The following is a 25,427-nucleotide window of genomic DNA, read 5'->3' on the forward strand; positions in this document are numbered from 1 at the left end:
TTGCCATAGAAACGTGACTCTGTTGTGACAACCATGATGACTTTTCAATACAGAGACGGATTGGGAAGAAGAGGGGCCTTCAAGTGTTTGGAGCTTAGCTGAAGGTGTGGGTCCCCTCAGTGGAGCTGATCTGTCCCAGAGTCTGGGGAGACAAAGGAATCCAGGTCCAAGTCTCCTCTTTCCTTCTTTGGAGCTCGGCACCCAGAGTGTCTCATGGGTAAACCTGTTGGGGTCTGGTCTGGGTCCAGTGAGTGTGGGTCCTGCTCCAGGGGTGTCCTGGAGCTACTGTCCTATGAAGGCAGGGGTGCGGGAGGGAAGGCAGATAATGACTATGCACCTGGCTTCCCTTCTGCAGAATGGGGGTGTGAATGCTTCACCCACAGGGTCGCCGAGAACACTCGGTGATACACATGACCAAGTCCCTGGCCCTGTGATTACTGCAGGATCATGAATGCCTGTATGATTTCAGGCCACTTGTTACTCCTTTTCTTCTTTGTTGTTAGGGGATAGAAGAAAAAGGCCCGGTGAGAAGTTCATTGTAACATGTAGTTGTTATGATCACAGCCCACTTGTTGTGAAGTAGGGAAGCTGAAGGGGCTCCATTTTACAAGTGGTTTTTCTACCAGGCCCCATTTAGCCTGCCAGGCTCCACATTTGGCCTCTGAATAAGACAAAGAGCCATGTTCTCACTTCAACGGGGAAGCAAGAAAGTTAATCATTCTCTGAGATTTGTCGAAGGCCCCAGACACCTGATAACACCTAAGAAGAGCCAGATCCAAAACATGTTCCAGGACATTGGCTTCAAACAAACCTCAGCTGACGATGGCATCAATACCCCTACTTTTGGTAATTTATGAAATAACACCTATTGTTCACCTGACGCTTGCCTTTGATTGGACACTACCATGGATTCCCCTGGAACGTGTACCCTAAACCCTTTTTAAATACAAACTCCTAGCCCAAAGCAATGACAAGGCTCATTCTCCTTTCCTTTCTGAGTCTCCCCCAGGCACTCTGCTATTTTCTGTCATTCATGCTATTTGATAAACTCTGTTAGCACTTTCTCCAGCTAACGTTTGATTTCTACCACTTTTGAAGCCAAGGACCCTCTTGGCTGGTCCTGTGGTACCGTTCCCTGGGTTCTTGGACTCAGCTTGACTGCATCAGTATCAATGTCAGTGTCACTAGACTAGTGCCTGGCATGCTGCTGGGCACATAGTTACTCTTGCAAATCATAGCGATAGCTGGATCTGTCTCTCCCTCTTCAGAACTTCATTCCATTGGCCACGCTCTTATCAGGTGCCGGAAGGAGACAGGTTATGAGGATCTGAGTCCTGGTGGCTGCTGAAACCTCTATCCCATATTCAAGGACAACAGTCCTCAGGAGACACTAACATTTCACATTCCTGGTGGGATATGATGCCTGGCACAAGTGAGTTCATAGACCTGAACAAAAGCATGTTGTGGAATAGCTCCTGTAAGGTTCAAAAACTAACCTAAAAGCAGAGAAACTACTTAAACCACGTCATGGGAGGAGAAGTTTAGCAGGTGGAATTTCAATCCACCAACAGGTGTGTTAGTAAATCTTGAGGCCCATCTTAGAGAATTCCTCATTTGTCTGAAAGGGACAAATTGTGCACCTGAAAATGACTTGATCATTAACATGCACTTGCAATAAATATATTTTTTTCTGATTGCATAAATAATAATTAATGAATTCTATGTTTCCTCAGAACGATGTGAAAATAGGCATTTAGAAGGGTTCGTAGCAACTTGAGATCTTAACACAGATTCTTTCCTGGTTTGCTTGGTTTTACCCATACTACAAAGAAAAAAATTAAGGGCCTAAAATTTTTGTAGTGTGAGTTAAAAGTGTCACTTACAAGACTTTGGAATTTTTATAATAATAATTACCAACGTGTCTTCCCTGCTATCACGATACCCAGAATTTTCCCTTATACAAATCAGAAGTTGTTAAATGTCAGTATGATTATATTCCTGGTATGTGACGTTTTAAGTTCAGTACTCATGGACCACAGTTTCCCTCAACATGCCATGTCCCCAAGCAACTATTTAGTTTTTTTGTCAATAGATTAGTTTTGATTGTCTGTAACTTTGTGTCAATCGTTGCATTTTATTTTTATCTGGCTTATTATACTCAGGCATTTATTCATTTATTAACAGTTCCATTATCTTTTATTTGACACGAATATATAAAACACTATTGATGAGAAGCTACTTTGACTCATCATGGGCGAAGAAATTTAGCAAGTAGAATTGCATTCCATCATCAACTACACGTTGTGCAGTAGCCTTTGAGGCCCATCTTACAGGTGCCTGATTGCTGAAAAGCAATAGATTATACAGATGGAGACAGAAGTTGGTCTTTATAGGCATGTGTAATAAATGTCGCTAATGTTTTACTAAGAAAAAAAAACTAAGTATGCAAAGGGCCACATATAGTATGATTCCATTTTTTTATGAAATACTTAGTGGGAGGCCCTCAATATGCTGTACCCAATAAATTACCCTCTTTCCATTCTGACTTTCAGAAGCTCTGGTAGGTTTGAGTCACAGTCCCTCCCTCTTATCTTTCCTGTGATGTTCAACAGCAGTTCAGGCTTTTGTCATAAGATGGCACCAAAGTACCACCATCATTAAACTTCTCTTCTAAGAAGTGTCTGCAAGGAGTAAAAACGTAACAATAATATCCCCTAAACCCAGGTTTTGTACGTAAACAAGAGAATTTTAATTTTTTTCTGAAAAAGAAAAAAAAAACCCTTGTAGGTGTAAAGGAAAATTGTTAAAACATATACTCCATTTTCCCCATTGAGGAGGAGGATATTAACTGTGAGCCTTTCATATGTGGCTTTTATGATGTCGAGGTATGTTCCCTCTTACCCCTACTTTCTTAAGGGTTTTTTATCAAGAACTGATGCTCTATTGTGCCAAATGTTTTTTTCTGCAGTTTTTGGAAAGGATTATAGAGTTCTTTATTCCAGAGCCTGCAGACTTTGAACACCTGGTGGCAGTAGTGCACCTTGACAATCAGTGGCAGGTATTCCAAGGGTGGTACAGGTTAGACACGGGTAGGTGACTCAGAGAGGATGGGGGTGTCAGAGCTGGATCTGGGCAGCTGTGTCTTGTGTCATGGACAGGGAATGATAGAGAGGAAAAGAAGGTCTGAGCAGCCTCTACAAGGTTGGAGAAATGGAGGATGAACACCCTGTTCTCTAATAGGGAACTTCTGTACAGTCCACACTACACAACAGCTGACAGTGATGAGGAAAGAGATAAATCAATGATTATGATGAAAGTTAGGGTCAACAACAAATGGAACTTTTTTAACATACTTATGACATACTTATACATAATTGTAACATACTTACATAGATACTTAGTGCACTGACCTTGGTGTCCTCAATAAGAGACACCTGAGTGCCTTGATTAATTGCTTCAGAGGAATGTGGAAGCCTTTCAAGCACAAATGATTAACTGCTGAGCACCAGCTTCTTCTGCATATACCCCTCACCATTTCCCCGCACCTTCCCCTTAAAAAACCTTCTGCTTTTCCTGGACAGGGAAGATGGTCTTTGCAAAGTTATTCTTCCATTTTCACAGGTTGCTGGCTTCCTGAATAGGGCAACTTTTCCTTTCTCACCATCACTTGTCTCTTGAGCATTGGCTTTTGGTGGGAGATGCAGGAGAGAAGCATCAAGGGAAAAGACTTCAAAAGGGAAGGGCTGGAGAAGGTGCAAGGCCTTAGGACATGTTTACACAGCTGAACACGGCTGCTGCTCATAAGGAATGCCGAGAGCCATTAACATTGTCCAGGGATGGATCCTCCCTCACACCTGAGCCTTCCTTAGTCTTATAGAAACCAATTAACTCGAAATTCAACCTTGAAACGCTAAACCATTAGATTGATTAACACACTTGCTTAGCTGACTTTATGCACATAGTCTTTAGCAATTATCCTAATAAAAAGAAGCTTCATTCTGGAGTCAGGGCCTCATTCAGACTCAAGAATGAGGACCTTCACTTAACTGAATTTTGTTTGCACACTCATCTTTTGGGATTCCGGCCATACTCCCTGCAACAGCTTTTGAGCTGTCTTAAAGATTTGCTGATTTCCCTAAGTCTGCAGTCACCATCCAATACTTCCCTTTCCCTCTTCTTTTCAGCTTCATTATTTTCATAATTTTATCTTCTACATCACTGATTCACTCCTCTGCTTTGTGCATCCTTCATTGTCATGGCATTCATTCAGGTTTGCATCTTGGTTATAGCATTTTTTATTTCAACCTGACTAGTTTTTAGTTCTTTTATCTCTTCAGTAAGGGATTCTCTAAGGGATTCTCTATGCTTTTTTCAAGCCCAGCTACTATCCTTATAATTTTTGTTTGAAATTCCCTTTCAGACATCTTAATGTGAATTGATTAAATGCCTGTTCTCTCTCTTGGGGTTAATTCCTCCATCTTGTGATTTTGAGGTCAATTAAAAAAAAAACATGAATGTAGATCCTTGGTGTGGGTTGTTCTCCTTCTTAGAGAAGTTTGATCCAAATCAATCAATCAATCAATCAATCAATTAATAATGAAATAAATCATTAAAAATAAGTAATTGCTTTTCCTATACTCAAAAAATTTGTAAATGAAACCCAAAGGAACCTAGATCATGCTTCCCATAGAGTTCAAGCTTTGAAGCACTCTATGATTCACCAGTAGAGTTGGTGTATGTGAGGGGCTTGTGTTGGACTTCTAGGGGTGGGGCCTGTTGTGTTGATTCTTAGGCGGGACTTGCCCTAATGGAGATGCACTTGCAGGGAGCAACTCTGGCCTTCACCTGGTGGCACTGTTTGCTCACTGAAGTAAGTCAGTGTTGATGGGTGTGGAGGGGGGGAAATGGTGTTGCCCTGCTCTCTTGTCTCTGAAGCAGGGCGCTCAGGCCTGCCACTCCATAGAAAGCCTGAACATAAGATCAAACAATCACCCCTCTTGTGTCCCTGGCTGCTGTCATATCCCTGCCTTAATCTTGTCTTTATTTCAGCTTTCTGCCTGCCAGGCAACACAGTACTCTCATGTTTTATCTCAGGCACAGTTGGGTCTCAAAACTCCAAACTTCAGAGACCCCCATGGCATAGACCTGCACTGATACTCTAGGAGAGGGTCTTGCTGTGCTGTGGCTGAGTGTTGGTTTGTCCCAGAAAATAGCTGGGTGACCCTGCAGGGCTTGGAGTTTGTGGTAAAGCATAGCAGAAAGATGGCACCAAGGCTCACTGCCCTCACCAGGCATCTTTGTTCTTATGCTGATGAATCACACAGGTTAATGGCACCCATAGGTTCTTTTGTCTCCAGAGAGGCAGTGCCCCCTTCCTAAATGCACTCCAAGATTGGTACAGTTTCTCCCAGTGTGACCCAGGGCATTCTCAGACCATGCTGCCCGCTCCTGGGACCTCACCTTCCTTCTCCACTGGGATACCACTAAACCCACCAGGTGTGACCCTGTTGATGGCACAGACCTCTAAATCTTAAGACTTGGTACTCTGTTGCTTACTTAAAAATGTGTGGTATTTAACCCCTCTCCTCCACCCAGTTAATGGCTTTAGGGAAGAGTTTTCTTGTGCAATCCCCTATGCATGTTTCCACATTTTTTATTACTCTCTCAATCCTCTCTCTGTGATCAGGGCTCCCTCCCCTCTACAGCACCGATGGCTCATTTCTCCCCCAAACCAACTCTCCACGGTTCCTACCGTCCCCAGGGTCATTGTTTTTCTACTTGTAGATGTGCAGGTTTGTTCTCTCAATCCTCAGATTGATTTCTTGGGTGTTCAGAATTATTTGATATTTATCTAGCTGTATTCAAGGGACGAGGGAAGCTTAGGGTTGCCCTCCTCTTCCACCATCTTAACCCATCTCCATGGTATTGTATGGAATCTATACATCAGTTTGAGGGAATAGACATCTTAACAATACTGAGTCTTCTGACCCCTCAAGAGGACATGTCCCTCCATTTATTTAGGCCACTGTTTAATTTCTCTCAGCAATGTTTAGCAGTGTTGAGTACAGGTCTTGCACATCTGTGGGCCTCCATGTTTTACATACGGTATGCCTATGTAATTCATACTTTTTGATGTTCTTGTCAATGACTGTTTTATTACTATCTCTAGGCATTATATTTTCACTTAACTGTTAATATCCAAATGTTGCCGGGGAATATCTTTGGTTGAAAGCACACGTTACTCAAGGACAGACAGGATACTTGACTATTAGCACCTATAGTAGTCAGAGGTTACTGGAGGAACAGAACCAATGAGATGCTGATATATAGATAGAAATTTATATTAAGGAATTGAGTCAAGAGGAAGTGGAGGCTAGGCAGAATCTGATAGGAAACTTTGACAAGTTGGAGACTCAGGAAAGAGTTAGAGTTGGAATCTGAATATTGTCTGCTGGGGAACAACAGGTGCTGATGTGAAGTCAAAGGCAGTCTTTGGGCAGAAATCCCTTTGACTCAAGGGAGATCAACCCTTTGTTCAATTCAGGACTTCAATTTATCATTTGAGGTCCAATCACATTAATGGAGGATTAATTGCTTCACTGAAGTGTACCCATTCAAATGTAAATCTTACTCAAAGGCATCTTACAGAAATATCCAGAACAATGCTTGAACAAATATATGAACACTATGGTCTTCCCACGTTGGCACATTAAAAATACGATCATATTCATTTGACTAGATTTCCATAGAGGTTTTTAGATATCATCGGCAATGTACTGAACCTAGGGAGTAAAATATCCTTCAGAAAATTGTACAGGTGGTCTCTAGAAAATCGGTCACTAATATGAAACAGTTTAGTAACTTTCAACTTTCAACCTACACCCACAACTGCATTATTTCCTGTGCAGTCACCCAGGTTTCCAGGAGTCATGGTCAAGCTTAGACTAAACTTTCATGGGATGGAGTCCACTTGAGGTAATATCTCACCACCCCATGAGGTGGGCACTAACATCCATCCTGTTTCCGGGGGCGTTTTGAGTAATCCAGTCGAGGTATCAAGAGAAATAAGATGTGGATACTAGTGGTTGAATTGGATGGACCGTGCCCGGCACACAGTAGACATCTAATATACATTTAATTATGTGAGACATAGATGTAGGTGTAAGTAGGAAATGAAACTATGTATATGTTCTTTCATTCTTTTTATACACATAGAAATTTTTCAGAGCATTGGGGTCACACTTTTGTCCTTGTTTCAACCGGTTTTAAGAAAATTTTTGTCTTGTTATCTAAAATAATGTCTTTTAATTGGGAAAAGATAAACTGTAGAAAATGAAAAAGATGCCTCTGTGTAGATATGTATGACCCTGCAGTGGGTCTTCTGCAAAGTGGGCAATTGAAATTTACCTTACACAGCTATTGTGAGGAGAAGTGAACAAACCAATAAAACATATCCAACGTGTAATATTGTGAAACTTCAGCAAATATGTGTGGGGTCACTCCTGCGGTCTCTTCATAGCAAAAGAGATGACTTAACCGTGAACAACTCATAGACATCATTGGGATTTGGTGCAACAAGGAAGGAAATGTACACATATTATATGCTGGGTTAGCTTTAGTACCATTTATTTGTAGATGAGTTACCTGATTATGGTGAAGAAGAGGAAACACTCCATCCCCTAAAACTGTTCGTTTGTGTGTGCAACATAGTAATTTGACATTTATATTTGTATTATGAAAAAATCACCACAATAAATCTATCTTACATCCATCACTTTACATAGCTACAGATTTTTGTGTGTGTGATGAAAACTTTCAAGATGCACTCTCTTAGCAACTTTCACATACACAATACACTATTAACGATAGGACCATGCTGTACATGACATCCTCATGACTTATTTATTTCATAAGAGGAAGTTTGTACCTCTTGACTTATTTATTTTATAAGAGGAAGTTTGTACCTCTTGACCTCTTTCCCATTTTTGCCCACTTCTTGACCACTGCCTAAAGCAACCACCAATGTGTTCTCCAAATACATGAGGTCTTTTTTCAGCTTCCTTTTTTTTCTTTTAAATTCCACATGTGAGGTCATATGCTGTTTATCTTTCTTTGTCTGACTTATTTCATTTAGCATTTTGCCCTTGATATCCACCCATGATGTTACAAATGACAAGATCTTATTCTTTTTTATAGCTGAAAAATATTCCATTGCATATATCAAATCTTCCCTATCCATTTATCCATTGATGGACAGTGAAATTGTTTCCATATCTTAACTATTGTAAGTAATGCTTCAGTGAACCTTGCTGATTTTTATGTAATCCCTTCAGTGAGTCATATCCCATGGCACACATCATATTTTTATTTTGAGTAGATACACGTGGGATATTAATATATGCATCCCATTGTTGAAGTAAATCTCTACCCCATAGATTAATGGCAATGTTAGCCACACAGGGTTTAAGAGTTGCTCTTTGATCCTCGTGTCTTTTCCATCAACCTCCCCCAGAAATGTAATCTTATCCAGTCAATGAGGAATGCTGGTAATGGCTACTATTGCCCACGAAAGAATATTATGTCCAATGTGTTACTCTCCAAACAGAAGTCAGAGTTCAACAGTCGCTAATTGTTGGGCCTTGCCTTCCTTCATGTGCCTAGTGGATTGATGGTGTAGGGGCCTCTTTTGTAAGGACACTTAATCCCCTTGCTTTTCTCCTCTAAAGAAAAGTCACCTTGCAGTAACAATCCTTTTCTCTTACTAATCACTTTCCTGTCCCACCTTCCTTGTATTAAAACCTTCCATTTTGTACATCTCATAGGAGCACCCCTCTATTTGCTTGATGTACTGGTACCTAATCCATTAATTATTTAATACAGCTAATTAGACCTTTACAACTTACTCAGTTATAGTTTTGTTATTTTCCTTACTAAATGCTTTTGAATGTTTATCATAATTGGGAACGTTTCCTCCACCACTGGTTCAGGAGGAACTTCACTGGGCATATTTCTGTGGACAGAAGAGAGAGGATAGATTTGGGTCATACTGGTATATCAGGTATAAGAGGAACAGGGGGGGAGCTGACCATCATGTGAAAAATGTATGAAAAACATGTGACTAAGTCAGGAAAATTAGATGTTGAGATCAGGTTCCAGTCTTGTGCTTGTCTTTGATAACTCCTTCTGTACTCTTTCTCCTGTGGGTGTGGGTCTGGTTCTCCACATCAGATGAACCCTCAGAGTACTAAATGTAATCTTCAGAGGACTAAATGGGAGGGACTACCGTCCTAGGGATAAGACAAACACAAAATCAATTCCAAAATCTACCAAGCAACCTGACCACAGACCAAAGAGAAACTAGCACTTCTATTGACACCCATGAGAAAACCAAGACTGAAGGCACACAAGTGTTACTTCACGTTCCACTCTCTGGGAGTGAGGTCTCCTCTGGAGAAGGTAGTATCCTCTGAGTGCTATTGAAGACAATGGAGGTCTGGGTTACAAGTTGCCTCAGTTTCCCAAGGCAAAACCTTTACCCTCAACCAAATATTTTCTGTTTAGATCTCGGTTTCCAGGCTTCAAGATCAAGGTTGATCAAAACTACTTAGCATGGAGACTATTTGAGGCCATACATCATTGGGTGGGCACTAACATCCATCCTGCTCCTTGTGGGCATTTTCAGTTATCCACATCTAGATACCAGTAGAGGAGTGATGTGGATGCAGGTGTAAAATTGGACTGATAGTGCCAGGCACACAGTAGACATCTTTTTCACATTTAATAAACATGAGATATAGATGTAGGCATCAGTAGGATATAAAATTATGCATATATTCTTTCAGACTTTTTATTGACCTGTGAATTTTTCAAAGAACACTGGGATGGTGAGAGTTATTGTTTCATAATCTGGTATAAAAAAAGTTTTTATTTCTGTTTCTAAAAGTCATGTGTTTTCATTGGAAAAAAGTAACAAGTAGAAAATGAAGAAGATGCCCCTTTGGAGGTGTGTGTCACCATGTGATGGGCCATGTATAAAATGGGCAGGTTGATACTTACTCCAGACCTATTGTGAGGAGAATGAACACTTGTTCACAGAGGAACAACTGGTTCTATTATCAGGTATAAGAGGAATAGGTGGGGAGCTGACCCTCCTGTGAAAAATGTATGAAAGGGTCCATCAGGCGTTCCTGGGTGCAGCCGATATTCGGCCATTGCTCATTTGGCCATTGCTCCGTGAGACCCTCCCGCAGAGGGGTGGAACGGGTCAAAGCCACAGTCCTTTGGAAGTAAGGGGCCAGGGAAAAACAGCCGCATTTGAGACAAAACTTGGGAGAGAGGTACTGCCTGGGGCCTGGTCACGGAGAGTGAAAAAGCAGGGAGTTGACAAGAGCTGAAGACAGAGGACAGGTGCACGATTGCTGATCCAAGAGAACAGGCTGGGTAGCTGGGTGGTGCCATTTTCACCACTCCCGCACATGCGCATACACACATATAAGTGCCTCAAGAATCCACCCCAGTGGGCTAGTGGCGCCATCTAGTGGAGAGGGGTGCTGTTACACTGAACCCCACCCAACTGGGCCTACTTCGCTCTTCAAGAACAAAAGTCTCACCGCCGCCTTAATTTATGGACTATAAAGAGCTACACAGACTGACTTCTAGGTGAAAACGAAGCAATTTCAGTCCTACTTCAATCTGTTAGCAGGCTCATCTATACAATTTTCTTTCTTTTTTCTTTTTTCTATTTCTCTTTTACAATTTTTTTTTCTAGAATACAGAAAGAGAAAAAATCATTTTTATTTTCAATTTTTATTAAAAATATTTTTGTTTAATTTTTATTACTGTATTTTTTACTTTTGTGTAAATTTTTTTCAAATTCTACTTTACTTCCATCATTGTATTTTAGTCTACTTCAGTGTATTCACCTTTTCAAATTTTCAAACAATTTCCTTTTTTTCTTTCTTTTTTTTTCTATTTTTCGCTTTTTCATTTGTTTTCTTTCTCTTGAATGCAGAGAGAAAACTTCATTTTTACTTTCAGTTTCTATTAAAATATTTTTATTTAATTTTTATTACTATAGTTTTGGCTTTTATGTATTTTTTTTCAAATTCTATTTTACTTCCATCATTTTATTTGAGTCTACTAAGGTGAATTCACTTTTTCAAATTTTCAAACGATCTTTTTTCCTCTTTTTATCTTTTTTCTCTATTTCATTTCTTTCCTTTTTTCTTAAATACAGGAAACGAAAAAAATTCATATTTATTTACAATTTTTATTAAAAATATTTTTTAATTCTTTTCTACTATATCTTTTATTTTGTGTATATTTTTTTCAAATTCTATTTTACCCCACCATCTCATTTTAGTCTGCTTCAGTGTATTCATATTTTTCAAATTCTCAAAAGACTTCCTTTTTTTTCTCCCCCCCCTTTTTTTGCTCTACTTGTCAAACCACTTTCAACACCCAGACCAAAACACACCTAGGATCTAGCATCATCTATTCAATTTGTGTGTGTGTGTGTGTGTGTTTAATTTTTAACTTGAATATTTTTTAATTTTAATTTTTTTTAATTTCAATTTTTCTACCTCATCAATTCCTTTTCTCCCTTCAAAATGAAAAAACGAAGGAATTCACCCCAAAAGAAAGAGCATGAAGAAACGACAGCCAGGGATTTAACCAACACAGATACAAGCAAGATGTCTGAACCAGCATTTAGAATCACGATAATAAGAATAGTAGCTGGAGTCAAAAATAGATTAGAATCCCTTTCTGCAGAGATAAAAGAAGTAAAAAATAGCCAGAATGAAATTAAAAATATTATAACTGAGCTGCAATCACGGATGGATGCAGCAGCAGCAGCAGCAAGGATGGATGAGGCAGAACAGAGAATCAGCGATATAGAGGACAAATTTATAGAGAATAACGAAGCAGAACAAAAGATGGAGACTAAGGCAAAAGAGCATGATTTTACCATTAGAGACATCAGTGACTCATTAAAAAGGAACAACATCAGAATCATAGGGGTCCCAGAAGAGGAAGAGAGAGAAATAGGGGTAGAAGGGTTATGTGAGCAAATCATAGCAGAAAACTTTCCTAACCTGGGGAAAGACAAAGACATCAAAATCCAGGAAGCACAGAGGACCCCCATTAGATTCAACAAAAACCGACCATCAACAAGGCATATCATAGTCAAATTCACAAAATACTCAGGCAAGGAGAGAATCACTAAAGCAACAAGGGGAAGAAAAAGCCCCTAACCTACAAGGGAAGACAGATCAGGTTTGCAGCAGACCTATCCACAGAAACTTGGAAGACCAGAAAGGAATGGCAGGATATATTCAGTGTGCTGAATCAGAAAAATATGCAAACAAGAATTCTTTATCCAGCAAGGCTGTCATTCAAAATAGAAGGAGAGATAAAAAGTTTCCCAGGCAAACAAAAATTAAAGGAGTTTGTGACCACTCAACCAGCCCTGCAAGAAATTTTAAGGGGGACTCTCTGAAGGGAGAAAAGATGAAAATACACACACACACACACACACACACACACACACACACACACACTATGTGTGTGTGTGTGTATATATATATATATATATATATATATACAAAAAGAAACAAAACATTAGAAAGGAACAGAAAACACCACCAGAAACACCATATCTACAAGCATCATAATGACAATAAATTCATATCTTTCAGTACTCACTCTAAAAGTCAATGGACTCAATGCTCCAATCAAAACACATAGGGTAAAAGAATGGATAAGAAAACAAGACCCATCTATATGCTCTTTACAAGAGACCCACTGTAGACCTAAAGACACCTTCAGATTGAAAATAAGGGGATGGAGAACCATCTATCGTGCTAATGGTCAACCAAAGAAAGGCAGAGTACTTATATCAGATACTTATATCAGACAATCTAGACTTTAAAATAAAGACTGTATCAAGAGATGCAGAAGGGCATTATATCATAATCAAGGGGTCTATCCACCAAGAAGACGTAGCAATTGTAAACATTTATGCACCAAATGTGGGGCACCCAAATATATAAATCAATTAATCACAAACATAAAAAAAAACTCATCGATAGTAATACCATAACAGTAGGAAACTTCAACACCCCACCCACAGCAATGGACAGATCATCTAATCAAAAAATCAACAAGGAAACAATGGCTTTGAATGACACACCGGACCAGATGGATTTAACAGATATATTCAGAACATTTCATCCTAAAGCAGCAGAATATACATTCTTTCCCAGTGGACAACGAATGTTCTCCAAATAGACCATACACTGGACACAAATCAGCCCTAAGTAAGTACAAAAAGATTGAGATCATACCATGCATATTTTCAGACCACAACGCTATGAAACTGGAAATCAACCACATGAAAAAATTTGTAAAGGTAACAAATACTTGGAGACTGAATAACATCCTACTAAAGAATGAATGGGCTAACCAAACAGTTAAAGAGGAAATTAAAAAGTATATGGAAGTCAATGAAAATGATCACACCACAACCCCCAACCTCTGGGACACAGCAAAGGCAGTCATAAGAGGAAAGTATATAGCAATCCAGGCTTTCCTAAAGAAGGAAGAAAGATCTAAGATAAACAACCTAACCTTACACCTTCAGGAGCTGGAAAAAGAAAAGCAACTAAAACCCCCAAACAGAAGAAGACTGGAAATAAAAAAGATTAGAGCAGAAATTAATGCTATAGAAACCAAAAAAAAAAAAACAAACCGAGAACAAAAACATAGAACAGATCAATGAAACGACAAGCTGGTTCTTTGAAAGAATTAGCAAAATTGGTAAACCAGTAGCCAGTTTGATCAAGAAGAAAAAGGAAAGGACCCAAATAAGTAAAATCAAGAATGAAAGAGGAGAGATCACAACCAACACAGTAGAAATAAAAACAATAATAAGAGAATATTATGAGCAATTATATGCTAATAAAATGGGTAATCTGGAAGAAATGGACAAATGCCTAGGAACATATACACTACCAAAACTGAAACAGGAAGAAATAGAAAAATTGAACAAACCCATAACCAGTAAGGAAATCGAATTAGTAATCAAAAATCTGCCAAAAAACAAGAGTCCAGGGCCAGATGGCTTCCCAGGGGGAATTCTACCAAACATTTAAGGAAGAGCTCACATCAATTCTCTTGATACTGTTCCAAAAAATAGAAATGGAGGGAAAATTTCCAAACACTTTCTATGAAGCCAGCATTACCTTGATTCCAAAACCAGACAGAGACCACACTAAAAAGGAGTACTAGAGACCAATTTCCCTGATGAACATGGATGCAGAAATCTTCAACAAGATGTTAGCCAACCAGATCCAACAATACATTAAAAAAATTATTCACCACGACCAAGCGGGACTTATACCTGGGATGCAGGGCTGGTTCAATATCTGCAAAACAATTAACATGATTCATCACATCAATAAAAGAAAGGACAAGAGCCATATGATCCTCTCAATAGATGCAGAGAAAGCATTTGACAAAATACAGCATCTTTTCTTGATAAAAACCCTCAAGAAAGTAGGGATAGAAGGAACATACCTCGAGATCATAACAGCCATATATGAATGACCAAACACTAATATCATGCTCAAAGGGGACAAACTGAGAGCTTTCCCCCTAAGGTCAGGAACAAGACAGGGATGTCCACTCTCGCCACTGTTATTCAACGTAGTATTGGAAGTCTTCACCTCTGCAATCAGACAACACAAAGAAATAAAAGGCAACCAAATGGGCCAGGAGGAGGTCAAACTTTCACTCTTCGCAGATGACATGATACTCTATATGGAAAACCCAAAAGATTCCACCAAAAACTGCTAGAATTGATTCATGAATTCAGCAAAGTTGCAGGATATAAAATCAATGCACATAAACCGGTTGCATTCCGATACACCAACAATGAAGAAACAGAAAGAGAAATCAAGGAATTGATCCCATTTACAGTTGCACCAAAAACCATAAAATACCGAGGAATAAATCTAACCAAAGAGGTGAAATATCTACACACTGAAAACTATAGAAAGCTTATGAGAGAAATCGAAGAAGATGCAAAAAAATGGGGAAAGATTCCATGCACCTGGATAGGAAGAACAAATATTGTTAAAATGTTGATACTACCCAAAGCAATCTACACATTCAATGCAACCCCTATCAAAATAACACCAGCATTCTTCACAGAGCTAGAACAAATAATCCTAAAATTTGTATGCAACCAGAAAAGACCCCGAATAGCCAAAGCAATCTTGAAAAAGAAAACCAAAGCAGGAGGCATCACAATCCCAGATTTGAAGCTATACTACAAAGCTGTAATCATCAAGACAGTATGGTACTGGCACAAGAACAGACACTGAGATCAAAGGAACAGAATAGAGAACCCAGAAATGGACCCACAAAACGTATGGCCAACTAATCTTTGCCAAAGCAGGAACGAATATCCAATGGAATAAAGACAGTCTCTTCAGCAAGTGGTGCTGGGAAAACTGGACAGCGACATGCAGAAGAATGAACCTGGACCACTTTCTTACACCATGCACAAAAATAAACTAAAAATGGATGAAAGACCTCAATGTAAGACAGGAAGTCATCAGAATCCTCGAGGAGAAAGCAGGCAGAAACCTCTTTGATCTTGTCCGCAGCAACTTCTTACTCAACACGTCTCCAGAGGCAAGGGAAACAAAAGCAAAAATGAACTACTGGGACCTCATCAAAAAAAAAACAAAAACAAAAACAAAAACAAAACAAAACAAAAAACAAAGAAAAAAAACTCCTGCACAGAGAAGTAAACAATCAGCAAAACTAAAAGGCAACCAACAGAATGGGAGAACATATTTGCAAATGACAGATCAGATAAAGGGTTAGTATCCAAAATCTATAAAGAACTAATCAAACCCAACACCCAAAAAACAAATAATCCAGTGAAGAAATGGGCAAAAGACATGAATAGACACTTCTCCAAGGAAGACATCCAGATGGCCAACCGACACATGGAAAAAATGCTCAACATCACTCATCATCAGGGAAATACAAATCAAAACAACAATGAGATACCACCTCATGCCTGTCAGAATGGCTAACATTAACAACTCAGGCAACAACAGATGTTGGCAAGGCTGCAAAGAAAGAGGATCTCTTTTGCATTGTTGGTGGCAATGCAAGCTGGTGCCGCCACTCTGGAAAACAGTATGGAGGTTCCTCAAAAAGCTAAAAATACAACTACCCTATGACCCAGCAATTGCACTACTAGGCATTTATCCACAGGATACAGGTGTGCTGCTTCAAGGGACACATGCACCCCCATGTTTATAGCAGCACTATCAATAGACAAAGTATAGAAAGAGCCCAAATGTCCATCGATGGATGAATGGATAAAGAAAATGTGGTGTATATATACAATGGAGTATTACTCAGCAATAAAAAAAAAATGAAATCTTGCCATTTGCAACTTTGTGGATGGAACTGGCAGGTATTCTGCTAAATGAAATAAGTCAGTGAGAGAAAGACAAAAATCATATGACTTTACTCATATGAGGACTTTAAGAGGAAAAGCAGATGAACATAAGGGAATGGAAACAAAAATAGTACAAAAACAGGGAGGGGGACAAAACAGAAGAGACTCAAAAATATGGAGAACAAGCTGAGGGTTGCTAGAGGGGTTGTGGGAAGGGGGATGGGCTAAATGGGCAAGGGGCATTTAGGAATCTACTCCTGAAATCATTGTTTCACTATATGCTAACTAATTTGGACGTAAATTTTAAAACATAAAAAATAAAATTAAAAAAATAATTTAAAAAATTTTAAAAATTACAAATATAAAAGCTAAGAAAAATAATGATTTTTTTAACTACAAACCATCTATTGGGTATGTACATAGTAGCACTTATTAAAATGGAACTGTTAGTGAATTAAGTGAGAAAAATAGTTATTCTTTCAATAAACATAACTATAGATAGAAAAAAAGAATTTTGAACTTTTGAATGCTATTCATTCATGTTGCACCATTTCAGCCCTTCATGAAGAAACCATCATGTGTTGTCTATGCCCATGAACTCCTGAATTTGTTTATTTGATAGCACATCTAAGTGATACCATAAAGTGTTTTTCATTCACTGCCTGATTTATTTCATTTATCATAATGAACTCAAGGCCCATTCATGTTGTTGCAACGAGAAGTATTTCATTTTTTATGGCTAAATAATATTCCATGGTGTGTGTGTGTGTGTGTGTGTGTGTGTGTCTGTGTGTGTCTGTGTGTGTGTGTAAGTTTTCTATTGTCCCATTGATGGACATTGAGGTTGTTTCCATATTGTTTTTATTATTAATAATGCTGTAATTAATATGGGGGTGCATATATCATTTCAGGTTAGTGGTTGTATTTTCATCCACAAATTGAATTACTGGATCACAAGGTAGCTTTATTTTTATGATTTTGAGAACCTCCAAAAGGTTTTCCATACTTGCTGCACCAATTTCTATTCCCGCCAAAAAGATGCCATGCTTCCCTTTTCCCCATGTTTTCCAGCACTTGTCATCTCTTAACTTTTTGATGATTAGTGTTGTAAAACATGAAAAGCGATAAATCATTGTGGTCTTTTGCATTTCCCTCACGATTAGTGATATTGAGCACCTTTTCACGTATTAATTGCCATGTACATATCTTCCTTGGAAAAATGTCTGTTCATATCTACTGCCATTTTTTTCTCTAAGTTTTTATTTAAATTCTAGCTAGTTAACACACAGTGCAATATTATTTTGAGGTGTAGGATTTAGCGATTCATGACAACAAGTGCCCTCCTTAAAATATCCATCACCTGTTTAACCCATTCCCCCAACCCCGCCCACCTCCCCTCTAGTAACCATCAATATTTTCTCTATAGGTAAGAGTCTGTTTATTGGTTTGCCCCTCTTTCCACCCCCATGTTCATTTTGTTGTTTCTTAAATTCCATATATGAGTGAAATCATGTGGTATTTGTCTGTCTCTGACTGACTTATTTCACTTAGCATAATACACTCTAGCTCCATCCACATCATTGCAAATGGCAAAATTTCATTCTTTTTTATGACTGAATAATATTCCATTGTCTATAGATACCACGTCTGCTTTATCCATACATCAGTGGATGGACATCTTGTCTCTTTCCATAATTTGGCTATTGTTGATAATGTTATTATAAACACTGGGGTGCGTGCATCCCTTCAAATTAGTACTTTTGTATTATTTGTGTAAATATCTAACAGAGCAATTGCTGGATCATAAGTTAGTTCTATTTTTAACTTTTTGAGGAATCTCTGTACTGTTTTCCAGAGTCACTGCACCAGTTTGTATTGCCACCAAAAGTGTAAAAGGATTCCCCTTTCTCTGCATCCTTGCCAACATCTGTTGTTTCCTGAGTTGTTAATTTTACCCACTTTGACAGGTGTGAGGTGCCAGCTCATTGTGGTTTTGATTTGTATTTCCCTGATAATGAGTGATGTTGAGTATCTTTTCACGTGTCTGTTAGCCATTTGTATGTCTTCTTTGGAAAAAAAATATTTATTCGTGTACTCTGATCTTCTTTAAAAGGATTATTTGTGTTTTGGGTGTTGAGTTTGATAGGTTCTTTATAGATTTTGAACACAAACCCTTCATTAGATGTGTCACTTGCAAATATCTTCTCCCATTCAATAAGTTGCCTTTTAGCTTTATTGATTGTTTCCTTCGCTGTGCAGAAGCTTTTTATTTTGATGAAGTACCAATAGTTTATTTTTGCTTTTGTTTCCCTTGCCTCAGGAGACCTACCTAGAAAAAAAGTTGCTTCAGCCAACATCAAAGAAGTTACTGTCTGTTCTCTTCTAGGATTTTTATGGTTTCTGGTCTCATATTTAGGTCTTTGGGACATTTTGAATTTATTTTTGTGTATGCTGTAATACAGTTGTCCTTAATTTTGCATGTTGTTGTCCAGTTGTACCAACACCATTTGATGAAGAGAATGTCTTTTTCCATTGGATATTCTTTCCTGCTTTGTCAAAGATTAATTGAACATATGCTTGTGGGTTTATTTCTGGGTTTTCTGTTCTGTTCCATTGATTTATGTGTCTATATTTGTACAACTGACATAATCTTTTGATTACTACAGCTTTGTAATATAACTGGAAGTCCATAATTTTGATGCTTTCAGATTTTCTTTTCTTTTTCAAGATTGCTTTAGATATTTGGAGTCCTTTGTAGTTCCGTACAAATTTTAGGATTGCTTTTTCTACTTCTGTGAAAAATGCTGTTGGTATTTTGATAAGGATTTCATCAAATGTGTAGATTGCATTGGGTAGTATAGATGTTTTAACAATATTTGTTCTTCCAATCTAAGATCATGGAATGTATTTCCATTTTTTGTGTTCTTTTCAATTTCTTTTATCAGTGCTTTATAGTTTTCAGAGCACAAGTCTTTCACCTCTTTGGTTAGGTTTACTCTTAGGTATCTTATTATTTTTGATGCAATTATAAATTGAATTGTTATCTTACTTTTTCTGCTCCTTCATTATCAGTGTATAGAAATGCAACAGCTTTCCGTGTCTTGATGTTGTGTCCTGTGACTTAACTGAATTCATTTATGAGTTCTAGCAGTTTCCTGATGGAGTGTCTTTGGATTTTCTATATAGAGTTGTCACCTGCACATGGTGAAAATTTTACTTCTTCCTTAACAATTTAAAAGCTTTTCTTTTCTTTTTGTTGTCTGATTGCTGTGGCTAAGACATCCCGTACAATGTTAACTAAAAATGGTGAGAGTGGACACCCTTGTCCTTTTCTTGACCTTAGGGAAAAGCTTTCAATTTTTCCCCATTGAGGATAATGATAGCCACGGGTTGTGTGTGTGTGTGTGTGTGTGTGTGTGTGTGTGTTTGTGGCAGGGTTCTTATATGGCCTTCATTATGTTGAGGTATGTTCCCCCTAAATTTACTTTGTTGACTGTTTTTATCAGGAATAGATGTTGTACATTTCCAAATGCTTTTTATGCATCTATTGAGATGATCGTATGACTCTTAGGCTTTCACTTATTGATTGATGTGTCACATGATTTATTTGTACAAATTGAACAACTCTTGCAACCCAGGAATAAATCCCACTTGATCATGGCGAATGATTTTCTTTAATGTATTGTTGGATTTGGTTTCCTATTATTTTGTTGAGGATATTTGCATCTATGTTCATCAGAGATATTGGCTTGTAATTCTCTTTTTTGTGGTGTCTTTATCTGGTTTTGGTATCAGGATAAGTCTGGCTTCATAAAATGAGTTTGGAAGTTTTACTTCCTTTTCTATTTTTGAGAAGCTTGAAAAGAACAGATATTGACTCTTTTTTAGATGTTTGGTAGAACTCCCCTGGGATGCCATCTGGCCTTGGACTTTTGTTTATTGGGATTTTTTTTAATTTATGATTTAATTTCTTTGCTGACCATTAGTCTGTTCCAATTTTCTATTTCTTCCTGTCTCAGTTTTGGTAATTTGTATGTTTCTATGAATTTATCCATTTCTTCTAGGTTATACAATTTGTAGGCACATAGTTTTTCATAATATTCTCTTGCAACTGTTTGTATTCATGGTGTTGTTTGTTATTTCTCTTTATTTGTGATTTTATTCTTAGGTCCTTTCCCCCTTTTTCTTGATATCTGGTTAGAGATTGATCAATAATATTGATCTTGCAAAGAACCAACTCAAGATTTCATTGATCTGTTGTATTTTTTTTAGTTTCTATATCATTTATTTCTGCAATAATCTTTATTATTCTCTTTCTTCTGTTGGTTTTATGCTTTGTTTCTTGTTCTCTTTATAGCTCCCTTATGTGTAAGTTTAGGCTTTTTTATCTGAGATTTTTCTTGCTTCTTGATATAGGCCTGTATTGTTAAAAGTTCCCTCTTAGAACATCTTTTGCTGCGTCCAATTTTTTTCGGACTGTTTTGTTTTCAGTTTTTGTTTGTTTCCATTTATTTCATTCTTTCTTCTTTTATTTACTGGCTGACCCATTCACTGTTTATTAGCATATTATGTAACCTCGCTGTATTTGTGGTCTTTTCGGAATTTTTTTTATTGCAGTTGACTTCTAGTTTCATAGAATTGTGGTCAGAAAAGTTGAATGGTATGATGTCGATCTTATTGCATTTGTTGAGGCAGGGTTTGGGGCTAATATGTGATCTATTCTGGAGAATGTTCTGTGTGCACTTGAAAAAATGTGTATTCTGCTGTTTTAGGATAAAATGTTCTGAATATAGATGTTAAATCCATCTGTTCCAGTGTGTTATTCAAAGCCATTGCTTCCTTGTTGATTTTCTGTATAGATGATCTGTTCATTGGTGTAAGTAGGGTGGTAAAGTCCCCTACTATGATTGTATTACTTTCGATTAGTGCCTTTATGTTTGCTATTAACAATTTTATGTATATGGGTGTTCCCGTGTTGAGTGCATAAATATTTACAATTCTTATATCTTCTTGTTGAGTTTTTTTCTTTTGTTATAATTGAGTGCCCTTCTTTTTCTACTGTTACAGTCTTTTATTTAAAGTCTAGTTTGTCCAATATTAGTATCACTACTCGGGCTTTCTTTTGGCATCCATTCAATAAATGTGAGATAGGAAACCATCAAAATCCTGGAGGACAACACAGGCGGCAACCTCTTTGACCCTGGCTCTAGCAATTTCTTACTAGACACGTCTCCAGAGGCAAGGGAAACAAAAGCAAACATGAAGTATGTGGCTTAATCAAGATAACTATTGGGACCTCATCAAGATAAAAAGCTTCTGCACTATGAAGGAAACAATCAACAAAACTAAAACAGAAGCAATGGAATGGCAGAAGATATTCACAAATGACACATCTAATAAAGGGTTTGTATCCAAAATCTATAAAGAACCTGTCAAACTCAAAATCCAAAAAACAAAAAACAAAAAAAAACAAAAACAAAAAACAAATAATCCAGTAAAGAAATGAGCAGAAGACATGAATAGGCATTTTTTTTTCCAAAGAAGACATACAAATGGCTTACAAACACATGAAAAGATGCTCAACATCACTCATTATCAGGGAAATACAAATCAAAACCACAGTGAAATGCCACCTCACATCTCTCAGGATGGGTAAAATTAACAACTCAAGAAACAACAGATGTTGGCGAGGATGCAGAGAAAAGGGGACACTTATGTACTGCTGGTGGGAATGCCAACTGGTGCAGCCACCCCGGAAACAGTATGGAGATTCCTCAAAAAATTAAAAATATAACCGCCCTATGACCCACCATTTGCACTACCAGGAATTTATCCAAAGGATACAGGAGGGCTGATTTGAGGGGGCACATGCATCCCAATGTTTATGGCAGCATTATCAACAATAGTCAAATTATGGAAAGAACACAGTCCATCAACTGATGAATGGATAAAGAAGATGTGAGATATATCTCATATATATATATATATATATATATATATATATATAAAATGGAATATTGCTTGGTGATGAAAAAGAATGAAACCTTGCCATTTCCAATAACATGGATGGAACTAAAGTGTATTATGCCAAGCAAAATAAAGAAGAGAAAGAGAAATGTCATGTGATTTCACTCTTATGTAGAATTTAAGAAACAAAACAGATGAACATAAAGGAAGGGAAGGAACAAAAGGTAAAAACAAAGAGGAAGGCAAGCCATAACAGACTCCAAAATGCAAAGAACAAACTGAGGGTTGCTGGAGGTGTTGGGAGGGGGGATGGTCTAGGTGGGTGAAGGGCATTAGGGAGGACACTTGTTGGGATGAGCACTGGGTGTTATATTTAAGTGATGAATGAGTAAATTCTACTACTGAAATCATTATTACACTACATGTTAACTACTTGGATTTAAATAAAATTTAAAAAATTTAAAAAATTATATAAAAAGCTTCTGCACAGTAAAGAAATCAATCAACAAAACTAAAAGGCAACTGACAGAATGGGAGAAGATATTTGCAAATGACATATTGGATAAAGGGTTAGTGTCCAAAATCTATAAGGAACTTATGAAACTCAACACCCTCTCCCCAAAAATAATCCAGTGAAGAAATAGACAAAAGACATGAATAGACACTTTTCCAAAGAAGACATCCAGATTGTTGACAGAATATGAAAAAGTGCTCAACATCACTCATCAACAGGGAAATACAAATCAAAACCACAATGAGATACCACCTCATTCCTGTCAGAATGGTTAAAATTAACTCAGGAGACAACAGATGTTGACTACGATGTGGAGAAAGAAGAACACTTTTGTACTCCTGGTGGGAGTGCAAACTGGTGCAGCGGCTCTGGAAAACAGTATGGAGGCTCCTCAAAAAAATTAAAAACTAAAAATAAAACTACCCTATGACCCAGCAATTGCACTACCAGGCATTTCTCCAAAGGATGCAGGAGTGCTGATTCAAAAGGGCACATTCACTCTAATGATTATAGCATCACTATTGACAAAAGCCAACGTATGGAAAGAGCCCAAATGTCCAATGACTGATGAATGGATAAAGAAGTTGTATATATATATATATATATATATATATATATATATATATAATGGAATATTACAGGGTGATCAAAAAGAATGAAATCTTGCTATTTGAAACAACATGGGTGGAACTAGAGTGTATTATGCTAAGTGAAATAAATCAGGCAGAAAAAGACAAATATATGATTTCACTCATATGTGGAATGTAAGAAATGAACAGATGGACATAATGAAAGGGAAAAAAATAATATAAAAACAGAGAGGGAGGCAAACCACAAGAGACTCTTAAATAGAGAGAAAAAAACCGGTTTGCTGGCAGTGTGTTGGAATGGGAGGAAGGGTTAATGGGGTGAGGGGCAATAAAGAGGAAACTGGTTGGGATGAACACTGGGTGTTATATGTAAGTGATGAATTACTAAATTCTATTCTTAAAATTATTACTACACTATATGTTAACTAACTTGGGTTTAAATTCTAAAAAGTTAAAAAGTAAAAAAAAAAAACATAGAAGCAAAGCATGTATAAAGCTTAAACATGTGGCTTCCCAGTCTCAAAAAAAAAACAGAATTAATAAATATTTTCCTAAAATTGTTCCAAAAAAATAGAATTCATTCTATGGTCCAAAAGTTTTGATACCAAAACTAGATAAAGACTCTAAAAGAAGTGGTAACTACTGGCCAATATCTCTGATGTACATAAATACAAAAATCCCCAACAAAATATGAGGTAATCTAATCTAACATTACATTAAATAGAATCATTCACCACGATCAAGTGGGATTTATACCTGGGTGGCCAGGGTGGTTCAATATTTGCAAATCAATCAATGTGATACATCACATCAATTAGAAGAGGATAAGACCCATATTATCATTTCAAGAGGTGCAGAAAAGGCATTTGACAAAATACAACATCCATTCATGAAAAAAAAAAAGAAACCTCAACAAATGTAGGTTTAGAGAAAACATACCTCAACATAATAAAGGCCATATATGAAAAACCCATAGTTGATACCATCATCATTGTGGAAAAACTGAGAGCTTTTCCTTTACAATCAGGAACACAACAGGGATGTTCACTCTCATCACTGTTATTCAACTTAGCACTGGAAGTCCTAGCCACAGTAATCAACAACAAAAAGAAATGAAAGACAGAAAATTAGTAAACAATTATAAACAGAAACAATATAACAATACAACAGAAAGTGAATTTAAAATAATAGTCACAAGTATAGAGGACAGCAGATAATCTATTGCCACAGATATCAAGGGACTAAGAAACAGCCAGGAAGAGCTAAAAAATGCTATAAATGAGCTGCAAAATAAAATGGAGGTGATCACAGCTCGGATTGAAGACGCAGAGAAGAGAATAGGTGAACTAGAAGGTAAAATTATGGAAAAAGAGGAAGCTGAGAACAAGAGAGATAAAAAAATCCAGGATAATGAGGGGACAATTAGAGAACTACGTGATACACTAAAGAGAAATAATCTATGCATAATTGGTATTCCAGAGGAGGAAGAGACAGGGCAAGGGGCTTAAGGTGTACTTGAAGAAATCATAGCTGAGAGACTGAGGGAAGATGGTGATGTAGGAGGATGCTGGGCTCACCACGTCCTGCTGATCACTTAAATTCCACCTACACCTGCCTAAATAACCCAGAAAACTGCCAGAAGACTAGCAGAGCGGATTCTCTGGAGCCAAGCAGAGATGAGAGGATCATGGAAGAGGGTAGGAAGGGAAGAGAGGCGGTGCACGCTACACGGACTGGCGGGAGGGAGCCGGGGCGGAGGGGCAGCCCGCCGGCCAAGCAGAGACCCCGAGTCTGGCTTGCAAAAGCGGAGGGGCTGGATGGAGTGTGTTCTGACAGCAAGTGGGACGTAACATCTGGAAGGTTATAATTTAAC

General features: G+C 37.8%; 1 pseudogene; it reads left to right on the forward strand.

Moving 5' to 3' along the window:
- Positions 1-213: 213 nt before the first annotated feature.
- The window catches only part of LOC124514042 (ER membrane protein complex subunit 3-like), a 38,530-nt pseudogene continuing 13,316 nt past the window's right edge, over positions 214-25,427 (forward strand).

This window comes from Lynx rufus, unplaced genomic scaffold (assembly GCF_022079265.1).
Source record: "Lynx rufus isolate CCGP_SWC_20201006 ecotype Redwood Valley unplaced genomic scaffold, mLynRuf1.p SCAF_19, whole genome shotgun sequence".
Lineage (NCBI taxonomy): Eukaryota > Metazoa > Chordata > Mammalia > Carnivora > Felidae > Lynx > Lynx rufus.